The sequence below is a fragment of the Aotus nancymaae genome, unplaced genomic scaffold (assembly GCF_030222135.1).
Source record: "Aotus nancymaae isolate 86718 unplaced genomic scaffold, 86718_ANA_hifiasm-v0.15.2.pri h1tg000002l, whole genome shotgun sequence".
In the NCBI taxonomy this organism is placed as follows: domain Eukaryota; kingdom Metazoa; phylum Chordata; class Mammalia; order Primates; family Aotidae; genus Aotus; species Aotus nancymaae.
In genome coordinates, this window is record NW_026988413.1 from 62,678,855 (window position 1) to 62,702,086 (window position 23,232).

Below are 23,232 nucleotides of genomic sequence, written 5' to 3' on the forward strand. Positions count from 1 at the left end.
TATCCCAATGGCTTTATATCCTCATGAGAGAAAGAGAGAATGAAAGCGTTATGAAATCTAGACCTGGAATTGCTAGAGTGCAACAAAATCCCCAATTCCCCCAACCAAAAAGAAACAGTCTAAACCATCCATATTTCTATGCATTTTTTTCCTGGTTTCTAGGGAAACATACTTTTATACATAAGGCTGGCTGGGGAAATCTTTTTTTAGATCTCTTATTCCAATACAAATTTGCTGCTTCTAATTGTAAAAAGCACATTACGATTAGTGGATCTTCAAATCATCTGACTTTCAGGGTTTTGTTCCTTTAGTATCTTAGTTTAATGCCCATGATTATTATTAATTGCATTGACCTGACACTGATCACTAACCAAATTTAATACAGTTTTAAGAGACTAACTCAATGAATAAATAGTACATATCTCGGAGGATTTCTTAACCTAAAATGAGTGTCCAGTCTATAATAAAATATTGTTATATGTGGCTATAATAGAAAAGAAGGCATGTGTGAGTGTTTCTATGTGATTACATGTTCATATAAGTAACAGACATAAAAATGGTAATATTATTCATGAAATGAGGAAACGTTAGGTCACAGTCAAGAGCTACAATGACAAACATGAGTTATATTTTCCCACTCCCCTACTTGAACACATGCTTCAGGAATATCCAGAAATTTTGAGGAAGACTTTGGTCTTTCATGGGATGTGGGTTTGGGACAAGGAGGAGTTGAGGTAAAGATGTAGATCTTAATTGCAAGGAGAGCTTAGTTAACATCTTCATTATTAGACAAATAGGCTAAAATGCATTAGTGCTTTGTATTGTATTATGTGTATTGTGTTTGTATCATGAAGCTCCCAGTGCTTGTTCCATTTTTCAATCTGTATTTTGCGTGTCTTTTTTTCCTGTTTTTTAGCTAACACATGCCACCACATTTATATCAGATACAATGTTCGATGTTTGTCCAATTTCAAAATACCTTTAAATATTTTAGAGCTAAATAAAGTCTTCTGTTAAAAATAAACTTATAAGTCACACAGGATAATATAAGAGGAACTCAATCAGAAATCAATATCCAGCTCTTAAACTCATGACATAATTCACCATATTATTTCAGAAGAACATAATCCCACTAAACCAAAGCTATCGATAGAATCATCAGTAGCTTATGATAGGGAAAAATAACCTCAAACTAAAGGAAATATTGACGTTTAAGAATTAGAATTACCTCCCCAAAGTGGCAGATATAATTAACAACAGCTTTTAATACTACTGTTAGTTTAGAGATAGTCATGTGACACCATTAGTGGCAGTAAAAACAGTACTGTATGTTTGGTGTTACAAAACTTGATTTTGGAATTAGACAGGTCTAGGTCTAAATGACAGCTCTGCCACTGAATATAGATAAGAAACTCTACAATTTACTTAACCTCTTTGGACTACCATATATAAAATTGTTTCAGAGAAGTGTTGTTTAGGCTTACTGGGAAAAAAGAAATGTGTGTGTGTGTGTGTGTGTCTGTGTGTGTGTGTGTGAAACCTACATAATTCTTAAGTATTAGTTTCCTTCCTTGTTATTTTCTCTGAAGGTTTAATTATAAATTTTTGGTTTAATCACTTTTTATTTTCTATAATTATAACTTTAAAATGAATAAAATTATCCACAGGAACAAAAGAACTGGGAAATATTAAAATGTCAAGTATAGATAAATCTTATATAAGATTTATTTCTGTGTGAAAAAAATATATATGTATTTGTGTGTGTGTTGTGAGATGGACTCTCACTCTGTTATCCAGGCTGGAGTGCAGTGACATGATCTCAGCTCACTGCAACCTCTGCCTCCCTGGTTCAAGTGATTCTCTTGCCTTAGCTTCCTGAGTAGCTGGGATTAAAGCTGTGCACCACCACGCCTGGCTAATTTTTGTATTTTTAGTAGAGACAGAGTTTCACCATATTGGCCAGGCTGGTCTCCAACTCCTGACTTCTAGTTATCCACCCTACTTGGCCTCCCAAAGTGCTGGGATTACAGGCAAGAGCCACTGTTTCTGGCCTAAATATTTTAATTTCTATGGAATGGTTGGATATAAATATCTAATAAATCAAACTGCACAGAAACTAACAGGAACATTTTAAATAATGACTAGAAGCCAAAAATTATAGAAATTATACTAAACATTAGTTCTAAGAGTAAAATTTTAAATTAAGAAAATTTAAAAGACAAATATTAATAGCACCGTACTGAGTCAGGAATGGGTTATAGTTCTATTTTCCATACCTTTACTAAGCAAAAGGCCAGATCCCTGAGCTGCATGTAAGTCACAGTCTTGTTGGAGACCTGAATCAGTTGCAAACCCTCCATGGCTCTGTGTTTTCCATCACTGCAACAATGGCTTTCAGTCTCATCTACTAAGAAGTGGGAGAATCCTAACTCTTTCAATTCTCTTATCTCTCAGCCTTGGAAATAAGTTTCTTTCTGATTTATCTGACTATAACGTAATATTACAAAGTGATATGATTAGAGAAAACGAAAGAACTAAACCTGAACTTTACTGCAGAAACCAGTCTATTATATTAAATTTTTAAAAAATGAATAAAAAGATGCAAATTGCATTTCAGAAACAGCATTACATAGAAACTTCACCCAGGACAGGGCCTTCTTGTGTAGTGAATACAGACTTTGAAACAAGCAAATTTGAGGCTTGTTCTTCTTAAGACAGGTTGTTTCTCAGATAGTAAAAGGACCGTTTGAGAAATTCTGCTGCGTACTCGGATTGTGTAGTTCCCTTCTTTGATAGTATGTGGAGAACTGCTCCTTTTTTATCTCTGTCTCCCAGAGTAACATTTGGAATTATTTTGAAATACTTTTAACTATTCCTCCTTGTAGCAGCTGTTACACTTGACACCATATCCTCTAGGTAGGTATGATGAGGAAGATGGCTCTTTTTCCCTGTGAGGAATGTGAGAGCTGGTGGGTCCAGAGCCCAAAGAAGAGAGCTGAGTTACTATTTGGCATTTATATAGAGTGCTTCCTCTGCAGAATGTGTGGCACATCATAAGATGTTAATTAATAGCCAGTATTCTTCAGTACATCCCTAGAGATGGGAACTGCTGTTGATGATCCTGACACCCTTGCTTCTACCCTGAGAAAAAAGCAGTCCCATCCACCGTAAAAATGGAGAGAAAATACAAAGGACCAGTAGGAATTAATGTTTATATTTAGTTAGAAGAATTGTCTCTCTATTTTAGGGTATCAGAGAGCTTTGGAGAAATGTTAGATGTTTAAAAAAAAGTGAAGAGAAACTATAAAGAGAGAAAAATATTTAAAGGCCTAAGAAAAGAAGGAAATAGAATGAAGAAAAAACAGTGAAACATCTGTGACATCATTGGCCTCAGATGGGCTAGAGGCGCCAGAGTTCTTGCTCCCCCTCCTCCTCCCACCCCCAAGAGTTCAGGGTCCCAGGAGTGCAAGGGCTGGGACAGCGAGGAGTGGTACAGCCCCTCTCATACTCCCTGGTGAAAGAGTTTTTTTTTTCTATGCATATTCAACCTGAAATTTCCTAGCAATAATGATTGTTAGAGAGTCTGTTTTCGTAGTTGGTTTTCGTCTGCTTATATGTTTGTTCATTCAGTGTGAGGGTGTCTGTGAATGTGATGAGTGCTTATGCTGTTCCTTGTCATTGCTTTTGGAGTGGTGGTGGTTTGTTGGGTTGCTGTTTTAAGGTTAAAAAACTCATATGAAACAGATAGAATTTCCTCAAATTTTTAGCATTTGAGAAAATCTCAAGTGAGAAATGCAGCCATACAGATGTCAGAGCAGACTTTATTGGGGTGGGTTTTACATGCTGACCTAAATCTTTTACAGAAAAACATGATCAAAATGAATTTCAAGGGCAGACTTTTAAAAAGATAATTCACATAACATGCAACCTGGTGGTTTAGTTGGACAGCTGGAGGGCCACTATTTGCTTTACTTTTTTCCAATATAGCGTAAGTAACTAGTGCTGAGCAAATCATTTGTTAATTACAGATGTACCGGAGTATGGGTTTACGTATAGAAATTCAGATTACCTGTGGCACTTGCTCCCACTTTCATCCCTAGACACTTGGATCAAAGCAATACAGCCCTACTCCACACTTCTCCCTATAGAATAGTCTCAACCTTTGGAGTTCTCCCTAAAATGTCTCAGCATTATTTTTTTGGACTGGTTTTGATATCATGGTAGACTTAATCTTTAGTTTTCACATGAATCTAGATTGAAATACATCTTAGTAAAACACTCAAATAAAGCCAGATTTGCAGGAAAGATACAATATGCATGGTGGTAGTTTTCAATTTCCATAAAAGTTTTATATTTCCTTAGAACCTAGAGATAAGGTAAAGAAAGTTGTTTAAAAATTTTTTTTCAACGTGTCTTAGTTGTCTAAATGTAGAGCCAACAACCCTGTAGAGTCTGCAAAATAATGCAGTAGAGTAGTAAAACTTGAGGTTAGTTTCATTAAATTAGACTAACAGTGCTTAACTGAAACAACATTCAACAAATAGCATGAATGCTATGACATGGTAGGCATTCAAGTGCCTAAAATAAAAAATAAAAATAATAAATATAAAATTCTATTATTTATAAATACTGAATATATTGTATTGCTATCAACCAGAAAAATAAGATATTAGAATCTTGTATTCCTTAGATATAATAATTAAAATGAATAAATTAATCAAAAAGAGATAAAGTACAAAAAAATAAAGTTAGAAAAGAACACGCAAATTATTTATTCCAGGTTCTTTAAAGTATAGCCGGAAATCTAATGCAAGACACAAACTTGCACCATATCAACACTTTGCTCTCCATTGTGCTGACATTGACTATTTCTTGTAACTTAGAGACATGGCTACCATTATTAATAATTCTTAGCCAAGTTCTGAAGGAAAAATAAGATAACATTTTGATCAGTTTTCCAGTATTTAATTAACCTTTTTTATAACACTTAACACTTGTGCTAAAGGAAAGAAATTTATCTCACTTCTAGTTGTTCCTCTGTAAGTAAAAAGCAGTATGGTAAAGTACCTGCCATGTGTTGGTGAAAAAAAAAATTCAAAAACACATTCTTCATGTTTACATCACTATTTCAACAATAAAAATGACTTAAAATATTCTTTACGTAAAATGGTTCCTCAGGCAATATGGTTTAAATAAATAAAATGCATATATTGGAGAAGACATTCTGAAAAGATAGAAATTTACTCCCACTTATTTGCTCAGATTCTTACCTAAATTTGCTTGTTTTTTCATCATTTTGTGTGAAAAGAATGCCTATGTATAGTGATATAACTACAATATATTTCCATATGTTTAGGGGTGTGAGGGTATGGAATCTACAAAATAAAGAATGAAACAGTGAATTAATATCCCCTTAGCATATGTGTACCTCCGAGAGCATCCTCTTGGTCATGAATGACTGAATGGTAGAAATGCTTTGTGAGTGAAATAAACATATGGCCCACAATTGCTGTGAAAGTTATTGATTTATTGATTTTCAAAACACATGGTCAATGCTGGCATTTGATTTGCCTTTGTGGAGCTCATTCTGACTGGACTTTCTTTTGCCAAGTCACCCTCATTATCACCTTCCTCCTAGGTTAGGTAACTGTAAAATTCCAAATGAACAGCTAAGCAGCCTGTTGTTGAGGTAACATCTTTTTAGAGTTGAAGTCATCATGTTACAGTGGTTTGTTATTCCAGTGAGATTTCACATTTGTTAAAATATACTTTGAAATTTAGTGGTAAGACAGACCCTCCCCTGCCCTCAGTTGCTCACACCTTCCAGTGTCAGTTCCCTGAGGGACTTGGAGCAAAACTGAGCACTCTGGCAAAGCTAAAAATAATCAGTCCATTAGTATCAAGTTGCTCCTGAATATAGCAAGGTGTTCTTTCTCCCTCCCCATCCCCAGTCATCCTCCCACACTCTACCTGACCTCACCCTGAGATGTATTATGTTCAGAATACAATGGGAACTTTCCTGACTTACTGTTTTCACCCCAAGGATTAGTCATAAAACATAATTGCATATAAAATTACACACAAAACTTTTTGCAATTTTGTTATGTTATTTTACTAAATTCATGTTTAGTGAAAGTAGATCTTGGTGAAAACAAAACCATGATATAAAAATAATACAATAAATTGGAATATATTAACATTAAATTTTGTTTCTTTCCAATCATGTATAATTATTATTTTATATGGTCTTTGTGAAACACCCAAAAAAGAAAATACAGGTTTTGTAGACTGTAAAGGATTATTTTAAAAGGTATTATTTCAACATAATTATTTATATATAAGGGACAAGAATATTAAAATACAAATCTAAAATGTTACGTTTAAAGATATTTCATTTATTCTTTTTCTCTGCTATAATTTGACATTAGTTAGAAAATGTCATGCAGTCTCTATTAAAATTATTAGTTACTTCCACATGTCTGGAATTAATAGTAATTAATATTTTTAGCAATAGCTATAGAAAATATAGATCTTTCAAAAAATTTCTAGGTTAAATAGAAGGTAATATGATACACTTGTGATTATCAACCTTATATAAAATTATACTTATAAAAGCATCATCTAGTCCATCTCTTGTCAAATATATACTAATGTGCTCCTCAAAATAATTTCCCAATTTCTTATCTTTCTTTGGACATCTGGAAAATACATTAGTATCTACAAAAAAAATTGGGTCAAATGTTCTTTTTCAAAATATAATTTTTCAGCTATGCACAGAACAATAAAAGCATTCTACTAAGATTCTTTTTCATGGTAAAAAATGCATCAAGTAGGGTCTGCTTTGGGGGATTGTAAGTGGAGAAACCTGGGGTGCTTTAAGGTTAATGGACAGTGATTAAGGTTAATGGCTAAGTGCTTAAGGTTAAGTGCTATATTTACATAGCTGTCAATTCCTTAAAAAAAACGTCTTTATAAAGTCTATCAATCAGTTCTAGTTAATAGCCAATTAAACTGCAAATGGAGGATAGAGACTGTAGGTAAAGAGCATTTAACTTTCATTTATAGGGTGGAATGGTCAACTTTCAATCAAGAAGTACTTCTTGAACACCTATTTTGTCATGGCTGTGTTGCACACAAAAAAGTAGACATCGTGGCCCCTGTGTTAAAAATGCTTAGTGTCCAGCAGGGAACAGAACTAGGTATGGAAATATACGTCAGTACGGGCAGCTATCGAATAAATGACACAGATGACACATGCTATAGAATTCAGAGCAGGTGAAGATACTATGTAGCTCAAGATTTCAGAAAATTTGGAAGGATATTTTAAATAAACCTTAAAATTAATGTTTGACTATGAGCTTATTATTAAAAAAGTTAAATCTCAAATAATGTGAACATACGTCAGTGACATGATGGCCATACATACTGCTCTGCATTAGAAGGACTTCAACAACTTAACAATACAAATAAATAAGAAGCTCAATAGTTAGGAATATGCGAATGCTCCTCTTTTTCACACACAAAATCTCAAGATCAATTTAAAGCAGCAATGACAACCACAACACAGAGAGCCAAAGCAAAACTAGGTTAGTGCGTTAACTTTGAATCCAATGCAAACTTTCTGAAGCCAGGCAAAGCAGAAAAGTTTAAGCTAATATAAGGGTCTGAAGTAGCCCCCAAATGACAACGTGATTAATTATACAAATGAAATTTACTAAAACAAGATTAATGTCCATTTCTACAAAAGCCACTGTCAACAGTGCTTCATAAATGGAATGGCCTCACTTTCACTCAATTAGCAACATTCAGGCAGGGCTCTGGGATTTTTTAGCTGTTTGTTTTTTGATTTAACCTTTTTCACTCTCCCTGAATTTCCAACTGCAGGACTGAATTTTGATTGCAGAAGGAAGGCATACTAGGAATGGAGAACCCGAAGGTAAGGGGCTGAAGAGAAACACCTGGAATGGAGCAGAAGGTGAAAAATAGTAACACATAAACATTAAAAGTAAATGTTAAAACTGCTCATAGGGAATATTTTCATTCAGTAATTTTCTTCCATTGGCTAATTTCAAAATGTTTAGAGCAAGAGCATAAAACAGACAAAGATAAATGAGTACCAGAAATTCATAGTGAATTTTAATACATCCTGGTCTCCTGACAGCCAGAATGCTGTCCAGGTAGCACTGCCCTAGGTTAGGGCTTGCCTGGGCAGAAGGTTAGAGCTCTAAGGCAAGACTGAAGGGCCCTCAGCATCTTGGCCTGAAATTCATGTCTTTTTGAATTCTTCTGAAACTGAATAATTATCTGTTTTTGAATCAGAAGTGTCCTCTTTTTAAAATGTACCTACCCCCTAAATGTTAGAACTTTGTCAATTCAAGGACATCCTATCAAACTATATTTTTCAACATACTGTGTCTATGTTTAACCATCTTCCCTCACATAACCTAGCAGTGAGTATTAAAGAAATAGGGTGACTGTTTTGACTTAGGAATTAGTGGGAAAGAGGGTAGCAATAACAACAAAATAAAGACTTTGATAGCATGGAGCTTTATGAATTAAAAACACTGATGTTGGCAGAAGTTCAGTATAGGGAAACTCTAAAGTCAGTAAGAAGCCTATGGCATGAGGGTGAGCATTTTTGAAAGAAGGGAAGAGAAGGTACCCTGATTTTGGAAAAATGTGAAGAGAGATACAGAGTGTCAAAGATAAAGTTCATGACACTTGAAATTTGCTGAGGAGCAATCCTGTTCTTTGTATTTTCTAGCTCCAAAGGCTTCTAAGTAGAGAAAGATACAACCTGATGATAGGGTTGATCAATGAAAAGATACAAGGGCAAATCTAAATATTCAGAGATCCACTAGTCTTTCAAATATTTACTGCCCTCACTTTTTGCATGTGTCTCATTATTAATGGCTTCCGCTGCACAGGGTGGGATCAAACCTAATTAATAATGAACATTATTTCAAAGCTCTTTTAGGGTAACTTTGAATTGTTGTCTTAAAAGAAATAAGTCCAAAAATTCTTTACGTTTATTATTCATCCAAATTGAAAGAGCCAGCTATAACTGATGTTAAAATCCAATATCTGTTAAATAAGAAATGTAGTGTTTAATAGAAAAAAGATCTAGCATAATCTTTATATATCTCTGATATTTCCCAAAGATTTGTATCTTTGATTTCAAAAGGAATATGAAATAATTTCAATACTTTTTTACTTAATTAATGCTTAAGATTTCTTATGTTCTTTCTTATTACACATAATTCAAGATAAATTAAGTTCACTCTTTTCAGCTAATTACATAGCACCACCTCCATTTTATTATATTGTCTATAGCTTGACAGAATAAAATATTACCTTTAATAGAAAAAAGGCAAATTATTATCTATTTAAAATGGGAGAAATGCATTTTAATTATTTAATTCATGATAAGTATTCAACAAGAGCTAGCAAAATTAACTAAAAGAATCAATGACCTCATTTTTCAATATCGAAGTAATGAGAATATTTAATTACTTAAGAGTAGTTTATTAATTTAGTCATGATTGACTAAGTCATTAAAAAGTAACATAAAATATTTGTTTAATTTAGTACACATCTTCTTAAGAGTAGTATACCTTCTACCTAAAGTTTTCTTAAAAGAATGTTTTATGTCTTAATGTTGATGTTAACTTATCATAAATGAAATTATATATATATATATATGCATTTGAAAAATTAGGCCTAAAATCGATTTCATCTATTTCAAACTTCTCATTTTACAAGTTAAAATACTGAGGTAGTATTATTAATGTTATTAGTGTAATAAGTGTGTAAGTGCTATTAATGTTACTTGCCCAGGCTCATGTTTATTTTGACTTTACTAGGGTGGAATCTCTCAACTTTTGGTTAATTATTTATTATAAAACAATGTATACATAAAGGCATATGAATTCTAAAATTATTATATAGCTAATATCTATTTCTAAACAGTTAATAGACTCAATTTCATTTGACATGTATTTAGTGTTCATTAATGAAATTGTATTCTTTTGAATTTTTAGTGGTGCTTTTAAAATTTAATAATTAGTATTGGCAATAACACAGTAAATGCACCTAAAATATTCTGAGACTGTTCAACCCATATCCTTTCCTAAAAAAATAGCTGGAGACAGTCTTTAAACACTGATGTTCACAGTTGTAGGAATTTACAAGGTGTTACTTGTCCATTACACTGCTTCTCTATAGAACTTCTCTGAGTACCTGCCACATTCACATTCTTCCCTCAAGGCATGCTTACTTCATGTGGGTGTATATGGCGTTATTGTTGTGGTCACAACTGCTGTTAGACACTTAAGTCCTGTTACAGCCTCTTCCAACTGTTAAAGATAATGTTGCATACCTGGTATCCTGAGTTTGAGGAGAAAATCCATGCTTTTCTTATGTGAAATCTTATTTATTTCAAAAGTTACATGATAGACTCCAAATCCTAGTTTTTTGGAGTGTAGTCTCAACCTTTCTTAGACCAGTCTCATCTAAGACACAAAATCCCCTTGGAATGTTTAATTAATAAATCTAAATCTATTTCAGCCCTTTGAAATGTTTATTTGTAGGTGTAGTTTTAAAAATTTACAGTAGGGGCAGAAATACGTAAAATGTTTTGGAAGCAAATCAAAATTATAAATAATGAAAACGCTATGTGCAATAACTGTAACAGTAAATTAAGCACTGTATGCATTGTAGACAAATGGGAATAGGCCATGCTAGTCCTTAATATTAATTTTCTCAAACTCCATGATAACTAGCTATGGATAAAGAGCTAACAATACAATTTTCACTTCTTGGTAATTTGACCTTTTGTTAACTATCTAGTTCCATTCCCCTTGAAAATGATAAAAATTAGAACGTCGACCACATTACTAGGACAATTTGCCTACAAGAAAAATGACCCTTAAGTGTTACAATGAATCAGGACTAAGACAATTGTAAATACCTGATCCTAAGTCTAACGTTCGGTAACCCTGAATATGGTGATGATTTTTACTGGGCAGGTCCCTTGCAGGAATCCTAGAACCTGTGTCTCTCTTGTTATAAATCATAATAGTTTTTATAGAGGAGGAGGCTTTCAAATCTGGGATTTCCCTCACCTGCCTCATTTGATCTTGCCTGCTTCCACCTGAGTTGTTGGACTAATTCATGACTGCATAAATTGGTGCCCTAATGGTGTTTTACTGTTGGTCCATGGTTCATTGTTGTTCTTGCTTCTGAGTAGTATAATGTCAGATGTAGCCAATCTTGTGAGTCTAGTTGTTAAGGAAAGTTTTAAAAGATTTTGGGGAATGTACAACCCATATCATACTAATTAAAAACAAAATCTGGGTTGGGTGAGGTGGCTCACACCTGTAATCCTAGCACTTTGGGAGGCTGAGGCAGGCAGATCATCTGAGGTCAGGAGTTCAAGACCAGCCTGGCTAACATGGTGAAACATTGTTGCTACTAAAAATACAAAAAATTAGCTGGGCATGGTGGCACGTGCATGTAATCCCAGCTACTCGGGAGGCTGAAGGAGGAGAATCCCTTGAACCCAAGAGGTGGAGGTTGCAGCAAGCTGAGATCGCATCATTGCACTCCAGCTTGAGCAACAAAAGCAAAACTCCATCTTAAAAAAAAAAAAAAAAAAAATCTGAGTTTTGTTACAGTCAAAAAGGAAAGTTCACAATTTCCAAAGTGGACTACTTAAAAAAAAAAAACAGTGTTGATAATAATAAAGTGCTAAAAATATCCTACTTTACCTAGAGGGCCACTATTTAAGGCTGTGGGTAGCTGTAACACAGTTTAAAGTTACACATTAAATAATATAAAAATACAGTGTTCCTAAAGAGGCAGAGAATAGCAAGTGATTTGCCTAAATGTTCAAAACTTTTAAAGGCGAGTGAAACAGGGAACAAATATTTTAAATGCATACATTTTTTCTTATTGGTGCAAACAAAAACTTGTGATGAGTTTTTTTTAAAAAAGTTATAGACTATAGTTATTTAAACAAACTAAAAATTCTTCTTTTTAATTTAACAAACCTATCACTGTGGGATATTTAATAGGAATCCTGTCAAGTATAGGGTTTTACTTATGCATGCACATATTCACTTGTTCACTTTCACACACACACACACACACACAAATAGAGCAAGTTTTTATCACATTGTAACACTGAAATTAATAAATATAACAACATAGGATGTAAGGATTTTATGTAAAAATACAATATTTCCCACTGATGACATAATCTTTAGCATTATATCCTCATAAAAGTGCCAAGTTAGTAGAATACATTCCAAAGAATGGCAATACTCATTTCTTGAATCAAAATATGATGGCAATACTGATGTTCTTAAGACACTTATGACTCATATAAAGTATGTGTGCTCATCCTTAAGGATCATAATGTATTCAAGTAGTTCAAGTCTCTAAATTCCGGTTCAAAGGAATGGAACTATAATACAAACAGTACTGCAACCTGCACTGCATGAGGGCATCCTGGCATGTTTGTACACATTTACTGCTTTCATTATTGGATTAGTCATCTGAATAGATTTCTGTATGCTTAATCTTCTTTAGAAAGTCAAGAAAATAGAATGCATTGCTCATCTGTAAAATGGAAATGACAAATCTACTTTTATTCATTAATATAAAGATTACATAAGATAATGTAAGCCACATGATACATAGTAGTTACTGCATTAATGTTCCTTCTGCATATTTATTCATATTTTTTAATATCTTAAATAAAATATGTTTGCACATAAGCAAACATTTTATTCAAATTTTCATGTATAAATTAAATATTTGGTCACAGTATTAGATGTGATAAACTATACTTCTATCAACTAAGAAGTGAAAAAAATCAAAGTTTTTGGGTACTATTTCATAAGGTAGCTGAGAGCAAACATGACAATACTTGTTAATGTTTTATGTAATTTTATTTTAAAAAAGGGTCTCACTCTGTCACCCAGGTAGGAGTGCAGTGGGGTGATCATGGCTGATTACAGCCTCGACCTCCTGGACTCAAGCAATTCTCCTGCCTCAGGCTCCTGAGTAGCTGGGACTATACGCACATATCACCCCTAATATTTGTATTTGTCTTTTGTAGAGGTGGGGTTTCACCATGTTGCCCAGGCTAGTCTGGAACTGCTGGGCTCAAGCAATCCTCCTGCCTAGGCCTCCCACTGTGTTGAGACTGTAAGCGTGCATGAGTCACTGTTCCCAGCCTTATGTGAATTTCAGACATCCTTACCAGTATGAACAATTTTCAAACAAATATTAGCTGTGATTGAATGAGGAAACCAAACTTAATTCAAAGGTTCAGTATTGTAGGGCTTACTTTCAAGTAATAAAGATTTGGGGCTCCCATTATTAACTTTCTTTCATTTCCGAAATTGTTGAAAACTGGGTAGAGAAGAGCTCATTTAGAAACACTGTTTATCAAATATGAGTCCTTCATCAAGTTTACAAATTGGGGAAAGGTTTGATAAATGTTTTCTTGGCCTGAGAAAGAAATTTTGATTTATTGGTGAAATGGAAATTAGATTCAGAAAAAATGTTTAATGATTAAATATTATTACAACATATTTTAATCTAAAGGGTAAAATAGGCATTACACTTTATATGATATAAAACAAATTACAGGCTAGGCGTGGTGGCTCATGCCTGCAATCCCAGCACTTTGGGAAGCCAAGATGAGAGGATCACAAGGTCAGGAGATTGAGACCATTCTGGCCAACATGGTGACACCCTGTCTCTACTGAAAATACACAAATTAGCTGGGTGTGGTGGCGCATGCCTGTAATCCCAGCTACTAGGGAGGCTGAGGCAGGAGAATCGCTTGAACCAGGGAGTCAGAGGTTGCAGTGAGCTGAGATCACGCCACTGCACTCCAGTCTGGCCACAGAGCAAGACTTCATCTCAAAAACAAACAAAAAACAAATTACATCAAACAGTTATTTCTATACTACATCTAAAATCTATTACAAGTCTACCAAGAATATTACAGGAAACATCATATATATGGCTTGTACATGCTCCTATGTACTTTTCTATCTTATAATAACTTCTCAGAATTCCTATAGTACTTTACAAATAGTTTTGCAAAGTTTATTCACAAGTATTCACACAAATGTTGCATGACGGATATTCTGTACATTTTGAAAACGAGGCAGTGATTGTCACAAGGAAGACCTAAGCCCCAGTGTTTTCACTCAATGCTCACTGTTCTCCTTACAGAGAATTTTAGATTTGTGAGTTACTCAAGTATAATTATAACCACAGAATTATATTGCATAATTAATAGCATTTAATTTATTTCCGAAAAAATAAACTCCAGAGTGACCAAAAATATTACTTATCGGAAAAAAATGACTATGTATCAGGTAAAATTCAAGCATATTAGCGCATCTCACCAGAAAAAAAGTTAAATCCCCAAGCTTTTAATAGAAGTACAAATAGAATACTAATGATTCTTCTGTCTGTTCCATACAAATTTGAAATGCACAATATGAAGTAATAAAGCAAAAGTGAAGGTACTACTAATTAGATGCCTCTTTGATTTCTTGCTTTAGACATACCTGCAGCTAACTTCTACTGTGAACATATAGTAATGATAATATTAAAAACTTATAATCATGCTAAAAAATGGGGTAATTTAATTGGCCTTAAATGAAAAGAAATATTTAATATTAAGCAGGGCTAGAAATGAAAAACTAGATTTTGGTTGCCTGCAAATCCAGATCCAGGTGGCCAGGAGTCTGACTTATATAGGAAAACTGGGACCAAGAGCCCCTCATGCAAAGGGAAGACCATGGGTTGAGTTGATTTTTGCGGCTGCTGGCTTGGGCTTCAGGATGTTTGAAACTGAGGCAGTGAGCAGAGACAGTTAGCACCCAGATCTGGGCAGAAGTGTCCACTAGCAATGTGTAGGTCAGCAATGTTCCCAATATTTCCCTGTAACATGAGCCGGAAGTAATTAGCATAAGAATTAATTCTAGATGGGTTTGCTGGTGAAAGATTTGGAATGTCAAGGAAAAACAGAAAGAGGGAGAGAAATACTTTTCCACTTAAGATGAACCTACAAACAAAAATGAAGTAGCTACTGGATAATTCAAAAAGGATTTATGAGGATAAGATTAACTTCAAGAAGTTAACCTGTGGATCTCTTTGACTAATGATAGTGATAGAGGAAATCTTTGACCACTGTTTTTAAGTAATTATCAATCCTCAAGGTATTTAGAGCTTTCGGATCCTGTCATCATAGATCAATTTTTCCAAGACCTTGAGATTAGTTTTTAAAAACTGTTTTATCTCCTTTAAAAAAAAATAAGACTAGTCTATGACTTTATAAATGCTGATCATATTTTAATAATTTTTATTAAAAAATAAAGGAAAATGAGAATTAAAGGAACATTTACTTCTACCCGCTCTTGTAGAAAATGAGTTGGGGGTTGCTCAGGTTTGAAGGCATTTCCTCATGTTCATTCCATTTGCCTTGCATGAGTCGGCTTGTGTTTGTAAAAGTAAACTATGTGTTGGTTTAATAATTATAAAAATATAGATTATTAAAAAATAAAATAAAATCTCTCTTTAAAATGAATATCCTGTGTTTATATGGGAGAGGATACATAAACACATAATATTAAAATTATAAGATACACGGATTTTGTTTTTATTTTCTTCACAAAGAATCACAATCATAGTGATGAATGTCTGTCTTGAGAAGAATGTTTTTCACTAGATAAATATACCATAGATGTAGGTTCTAGGAAATTATATTTTAAATGAAACATTATAAAGATTTATTTTCCAGGCTATGTTTCTTCATATATATGAAGATTATATATATATGAAATATGTATATGAATATATATATATATATTCTCCCCACAGATAAAGAGAAAATTCAATTGGCATTCTATCTTTCAAAAACCAAATATCCAGATAGTCCTATTGAATACCTGAGGCCTAAAAGTCCTTGAAGGTATTTGACAGCTCTTTTTTTTTCCAGTGCTTTGCAGGCGGGAATGTGTTTAGGTGACTCTCATTGAAAGACTATTGTAATTAGAGTGATCTCTGTCAGTCAGCCAGCTATAGCTGGGTTGGAAATACCCTGAGGAGACAAACTTCCCAGAGGCCCACTATTAACAGGTGTGGACATTTGAAATGAGTGAGAGTTGAAGGGTCAGCTCTTCCTCACATATCAGGAATGTAACTGCAACTCCTTCACCTATAGCAAAACCTCTAAAAATAATAGGGTAAAGTACCGAATGACATAACCTGAAGTGAGATCATACTCACTGATTGACATTCAACTATTTATGCTTTTGTTGATTGGCCATGCCATCAATTACCTTTTGGAATTTCTTTCTAAATTCAAGTAGTCCTGATAAGATGGTGAGATAAAGTCAACTTACCACTGATAACGAAGTCATGTACTAGAGAGGTAGTAGAGTCCGGTGGTTGGGGGAAGTATCTTTCCTCAGGCAGTTAATTTGAACCCAAGTTATACTACTTATTACCTGTATAAGTTTTTTCTCACACTGCTATGAAGAAATACCCGAGACAGGGTAATTTAAAAAGAAAAGAGGTTTAATCAACTCACAGTTCCACATGGCTGGGGAGGTCTCAGGAAGCTTACACTCATGGCGGAAGGCACCTTTTCACAGGGCGGCAGGAAACAGAATGAGTGCGGGGAAAAGAAGGAAGCCCTTTATCAAACCATCTGATCTCGTTAGAACTCACTATCAGGAGAGCAGCATAGGAGAAACCACCCCCATGATTCAATTAGCTCTACCTGGTACCGCCCTTGACACATAGGGATTATTACAACTGACGGTGAGATTTGGGTGGGGACACAGCATCCAACCATATCACTACCTGCATGACACTAAGCCAGTCCCTTAACCACTCAGTTTTCACATTCATAAATGGGCATAGGAATACTACCTACTTCATTGGACTATAAGGACTAAATAAATCATGGCATGTTTAGGGCAGTTTCAAGGAATTTACTTTGTGAGAGCCCCACTAATACAGCACTGGAAAGACGTAGCTGTGGCCATTGACAAAATGTGACACATCTAGGAAGCACTGTGCCCATTTTATAGAGTTAATAGATTTTCTCTTCCTTGAGTGGCTGTTGAAAGCTCCTTTTGTGCGACGTTGGCTTTCAAAATTGAACTTTTTTTTTTACACTTTCAATCTTGGTATCTAATATAATTCATTCAGTAGAAGTGAACATGAAGTTATTAAGTGTTGATATGTGGTTAAGAAAAAAGTTCTTAGAAAGAGAATATGCCTTAGAATGAGTTGATATATCCTATGTCTTCTAAAAATTTTCCTCAAAGCATATAGTAGTTTTCATGTGTAATAAATATAGACTATATACTTATATTGTTTGTATTATTTAATTATATTGCAAACTCATTTAAAAACACATTCAAGGTAAATCCACAGGGACACAAAACACATACGTACAAGAAAAAAATTAAATATATTTAAGGACCACTTAATTTATTAATTGCCTTAATTTTATATAAACAAAATATAATTCCAGTAAAAAAGAATCATTTAAAAAATTTAAGTTGAATTTAACCACAATGTTTTTCCAGCAAAAAAAAATAAATAAAATAAACTGGAAAGACTATAACACCACCACTATTACAAACTTGCTTCTTTGAGGTTGTCACTAGGCTTAAAATTAGTTTCTTCATCCTCACTCAGCTATATTTGTCAACGATATTTTTGCCATTGGTGAAAAATCATTATCTTTATGAGTTACCTGTGTATATTTACTTGCTAGCACATAGCTAGCATCTAAGCATAATAAGCCTAGGTTGAAAAAACAAACCTTCTTTTCACTCTACCCTTACCCCGCAGTGCCTTTTAAAGGTTTATTAAATTAACTGAAACTTAAGCAAAGGTTATATATTCTATTTGGATAAAGAGTAAAATTTTCATTCACCAATTATTAGCTCAGTTGATTTTTTTCACTTAGTTGTTGTTTTTTCTTTACTAAATCAAATACATTAACTGATGTGTTGCTATCATAAAAAAGCAACCACAATGCATTAAAAATGTGCAATATAATACCACTTGATTTTTATTACACTTTGAAAGGCAAACGGAGTAAATCAAGAAGAAACAAATCTAAATGCCGTGCTGAAGTGAGGTCCAGCCTTTGAAACCAGCTTCCTATTAATCACAGGGCTGACCTTTTCATTAAGGGGCACTTGTTGAAGTCATTGACACGGTTACAGCATTCATTTGTGAACTGTACTCTATGGCATTCATGTACTGGGGAAGGCATAGTGAAATTAGAATCTCTCCCTGTAGGGGGTAGACATTGACCGCTATTCAATGCCAACGATTGTCGGTTAAAGTATTTCATGAAGAATGACTTTGAAACTCCGTTTACTCCACCATCAGTAATGTCAAATGCAATTCTTAAAGAAATATATTTAACTAGAAGTAATTAATTAAACCTCTCATAGCAGCAACTTTGTCCAAGCTAAATCATTTATGAATATACACAAAGAAGTCATCAGGATTCTACTGTCATGGCTTTTAAATCATCATTTTAAATGATGTCCATTCTATAATAGTCAGAAAATAAAAAAAAAAAAAACATTGGCTGATGGGGAATTATTTAAACAGTGCAATACTGTTTTGTCTAACTGTGCCTGTCTATCTACTCAACATATGTGCATTGTCCTTTGAGATGACAATTTCTTCCAGACTAATTTTTCATATTAACAATGGTTAAATTTAAAAAATCAACTCAAATGACTATTAATAGATAAAAAGTGCAGACAGTTTTTGTTGCATTTTCTTTCATCTGATCAGCTTTGTGCAATGTTGGATGGATTAATTTAGAAATCATAACTGGAATCTTTGGCAGGTCATATGTTCTATGTATCTATTTCTTACATGAAGCATCATACATTTGGGCAGCAAATACATTTTTTTACATTGGCTGACATTCCACCTGAAAGTGCACCACAGTTAGCTTGTTAACACAATTCAGGATATATGGTATAGTAGTAAAAAGATTCCCCATAGCCAAGTAAAACTCAGAGTAGGGGGCTCAAGGAACAAGGCTGTACTCAGATCAAATCTGAACTTCAAGTTCAAACACAGTTTAATGGTGAATCCAAAGTTGTAAATGCAAAATAAACGCAATGTGAAGGCTGCTTTAAACCAAGCATGAAAGACTAAAAAGTCAAAGTTGAGATTTTGTACATCTGGTTTTAATATATCCTCTTATGTTATTAGACAAATGACCTTTTGTTTTGTTTTGTTTGTTTTAAAAATTCACTATCATTGTCATTGCTGCTGCAACCTAATGCTGCTTTTAGAGTTTTTAGTGTCACACCTCTAGTAAGAGATAAAGCTATGGAACAGATTTGTTAAGCAAAAAATATAAGCAAATTCCTTACATTAATGTATGAAGAGTAATGTAACAGCAATACAGTTATACATAAAAGTTGAAATCCATTTTCAAGAAGGGCATGTGCTTCTTAAAGATTTGTTTTCTATTCTTGAAACTGACAAAGCCCTTGCCACCATCATTTTTGACAGTTATAAAAGACATTTCACCCAGAAATAGCAGTTAATACGCCAAAATACAGGATTGAATTAACAGTATTATTAGCACCACATTTCAGTTCCGAGACCTTCTGAAAGAGGAGTCACTTTAGGAGTATTTCAGCATTAGTGACAGTGCCAGAGCATTGTGCAAAATGAAACTGGAGAAAATTCATGGGGTTATGAACATAAGCTTTGTCCTAGTTCACTTTTATACAGTCTTTAGAGGATTCCCTGGGAGTAAACACCCTTAATTAATTCCCAAGTAAAAGAAAGAAAGATAATTTTTCCACTTACAGCATTTGTTGTCCTTTGTCCATGCGTTGAAGTAAAAGGGCTGTTCTGTTCTTACCTAGCTCCAGGTTGCCCTCTGGATTAGGCTTAAATGTGAGCGGCAAGAAGCATATTCACTTTGTAACTGTATCAGGAGCAGCCCATCGCACTGATGCTAGAGAGCCCATCAGGACAAACTGCTAAACTTCAGCATGAGAGCACAGCATCTATTACCCCTGAGGCGCTACCATTTCACCTACACCTGGGCGGATCTATCAGGCTTCCTCTCTATTAGAGCTATTTGACTCTGTGGTTTAAAAGGGAGGATGAAAAATAAAGAAAAAAAAGGAGGCTTGCCGTTGTCACACTTGTTTCCTATTAAAGAGCCTTACGGTGGATTGAGTAATTGTGTACGAAGGTAGTCTGGCTGGCAGATGTGTGCAGCCCCAGTGGAGCACTAGATTCAAGGCAGATGGGTTGTACCAGGGCGCAAACAACATTGAGAGAGAGAGAGGCGTGATTAAAACAGCAGGCCTCTGTTTTATAGTGCTGGAAGTGGGGTAGCATTGAAAGTCCTAGGAGACAGAGTTCCCCAAATGGTATTGCTCTGTAGCAAAGAAAACAGTAAATTCAATTAAAAAAAAGAAAGATTCTCAAACTACAAAAGTTATTGAGATATTTATAATAATCACTTTAACTATTAATGAGAGGTTAAATGATGCACCCTTCCCCCAATACCCTAACCAAACTTAATTAAAACTACTCAATCATGGGTCATAGTGGGTTATTGATAGTGTTAACGTGATGGATTTGAAACAGATCCTTCATTCTGTTACATAAGCCAAGTTATCTTTTTAATCTGAATTAAATTGCTTTAAGGAGATTTACACTGTCAGATTGACATTCTGCAATTGGACATTTATTTTAATGTTCTTGAAGCCAATTTTTATGGACAATGTTCTCATCTGAGTATTTCTGTATATTACTTATTATCTCAGGCAACTTAATCCATGAAAACTTTAGGGTTTTCTGTGTCACCACTCTTTTAACAAGAAAAAAAATGCACAAGTATCAGAATTAGTATAATTAAGTTACAAAAATCAGGCTGTTGGATCTATTTTCCTATGTCAATGTCACTGAGAGTTATTTCCCTGTGTTAAACAGTGTGCACTACTATTGTTAATCATGATGATGGTAATTGAACGGTTGCTACATGACAAACTATGTAAAGAGCTTTACACACATCATCTCTTTTGAGTCCTACAAAGACACTGTAAGGTCAATATTACTATTACTATCACTTTATTTTTTCTTGTTAACAAATGAGGAAGTCTCTGAGAGGTTACTCTACCCAAGGTCATGGATTTGTTATGGTTGGAAGCAGGATTCAATTTGATCTGCCTCTAGAATTCTCACTGTTCCCAATGTCAGGCACTCTCCATGAAGAATAATTTTCATCCAGTACAAAATCAAATGATTATCATTGATTTCTTCTATAAGAAAATATAAAATAAACTCATTTATATTCATAATTATAGTTTAGAAGTAGATACTCTAATTTCATGTGCCCAAAAAGGTGGTAGAAATATAGTCTAGTCCTCTGATAGATATTTAGACCCAAGATAGAGGGACCCATTAAGAATTGCCTAAGAACTTATATATATATATATATATATATATATATATATATATATATACTATTTTTTTTTTTTTTGAGACGGAGTTTCGCTCTTGTTACCCATGCTGGAGTGCAATGGCGCGATCTAGGCTCACTGCAACCTCCCCCTCCTGGGTTCAGGCAATTCTCCTGCCTCAGCCTCCTGAGTAGCTGGGATTACAGGCACGCGCCACCATGCCCAGCCAAATTTTTGTATTTTTAGTAGGGACGGGGTTTCACCATGTTGACCAGGATGGTCTGAATCTCTTGACCTCGTGATCCACCCGCCTCGGCCTCCCAAAGTGCTGGGATTACAGGCGTGAGCCACTGCGCCCGGCCAGAACTTATATTTTTAAAATAATTTATTGGAACATTTTTATAATGAAAATCTCTTGAGCAAATGTTTCTTTAATATCCCTAATTCATTTTTAGAAAATTGGTAGAAGAAAGTACAGGATTAAAAATTAAAAATTATCAATTGATTTTTCATGTTTCCATAAGTTGGCCAAAATTCATTCATTGTTTGATTAAAAATTTCTGATTATCCTTTTTATAATTTACCATTTTTCTGTAAATAAATACTTTTTCCTAATAGAAGCTTATTTTACTCATCAGTAAAAGTATATAATTTAGCACACTAAAAAAAAAGGAAAAACTTCATTTCACTCACTGCTGGAAACAAGACAAGAAAATAATTCTGAAAAAAAGTAACTTAATCTTAATTAAAAACTGTATTTAAATTATGAGACTAACATTTATTGAAAATTGTAAAAGATAAACAACAATATGTAAGCCTGATTTTTAAATAATTGCATTCTCTTATGCTGTATGGCAGACCACACTAGCATACCTGTCTTTTGTCTTCTGATTTTGGATATTTATAATAATCACACTAAACAATTAGAAAAGTGTCCTCTCTGTTATTCCATCTGAAAGAAAAGAATAAGAACAAACATGCTTCAAAATGCAAAAACATTTTTAAGGGAAGTGTTAAAAGGTAATAAAGGAGAAAATTAATATATGAAAAAAATGTAAGAAAAAGACAGATGAAAGCAAAGACCAGAGATAACAGAACCCAAGAAAAAAACAGATAAACAGATTGTGACTTCAGTGTAGCCTAAGGGGCCAAGGCAATTTGAAGAGGTCTAAATGGTTCATAACTATCATTTGTATATGGCTGCGGTATGAGAAGAGGGTCTCTTTAACAATGTTTGGTTATTTTAGAGAATGTTTCTGTATAAGTGCATGTATGTATGTGTGATTTTCATATTCTACAGACATTACAAACATGTGTTGATATTCAAGTTACAGAAATTATACTACTGTATGAGCACAATATTACCTGTAGAAATATTATATAGGAGAGCAATTTATCATAACTTTCTTTAATTGGATTTGAAGTTTCTGGCAATCTGAACTCTCTGTTATGAACTTCAGGCAAACTTTAGCATTTTCAGATTTCAAAAATTTTCATTGGAAAAACAAACAAAACTTCTGCATTTTCATGGCTTCACATAATGTACCATGAAGATTTTCATTGTAATATTTTCTTCTATCTTAGTTGAAAATGAAACATACTGGAAACATCCCAAGAAAAAACATCCTGAGAAGTTTCCAGTCTAAATTTTATACCAAAGTCTGGATAAGATTTGGAGATGCATACAGTCTTTATTTTGATTTATATCTAGGTTTTTTTT

The 23,232-nt window shown here is 34.0% G+C and overlaps 1 protein-coding gene across 1 annotated transcript in view; it reads right to left on the bottom strand.

Annotated features, from left to right (window-relative positions):
• The window catches only part of SEMA3A (semaphorin 3A), a 497,295-nt gene extending 477,366 nt beyond the window's left edge, over positions 1-19,929 (bottom strand). Inside the window, exon 1 of the mRNA XM_064375108.1 lies at positions 19,903-19,929. The gene's annotated coding sequence lies outside the window, so the exon portion shown is untranslated. The remainder of the gene's footprint in view (positions 1-19,902) is intronic.
• Between the last annotated feature and the right edge of the window lie 3,303 nt (positions 19,930-23,232).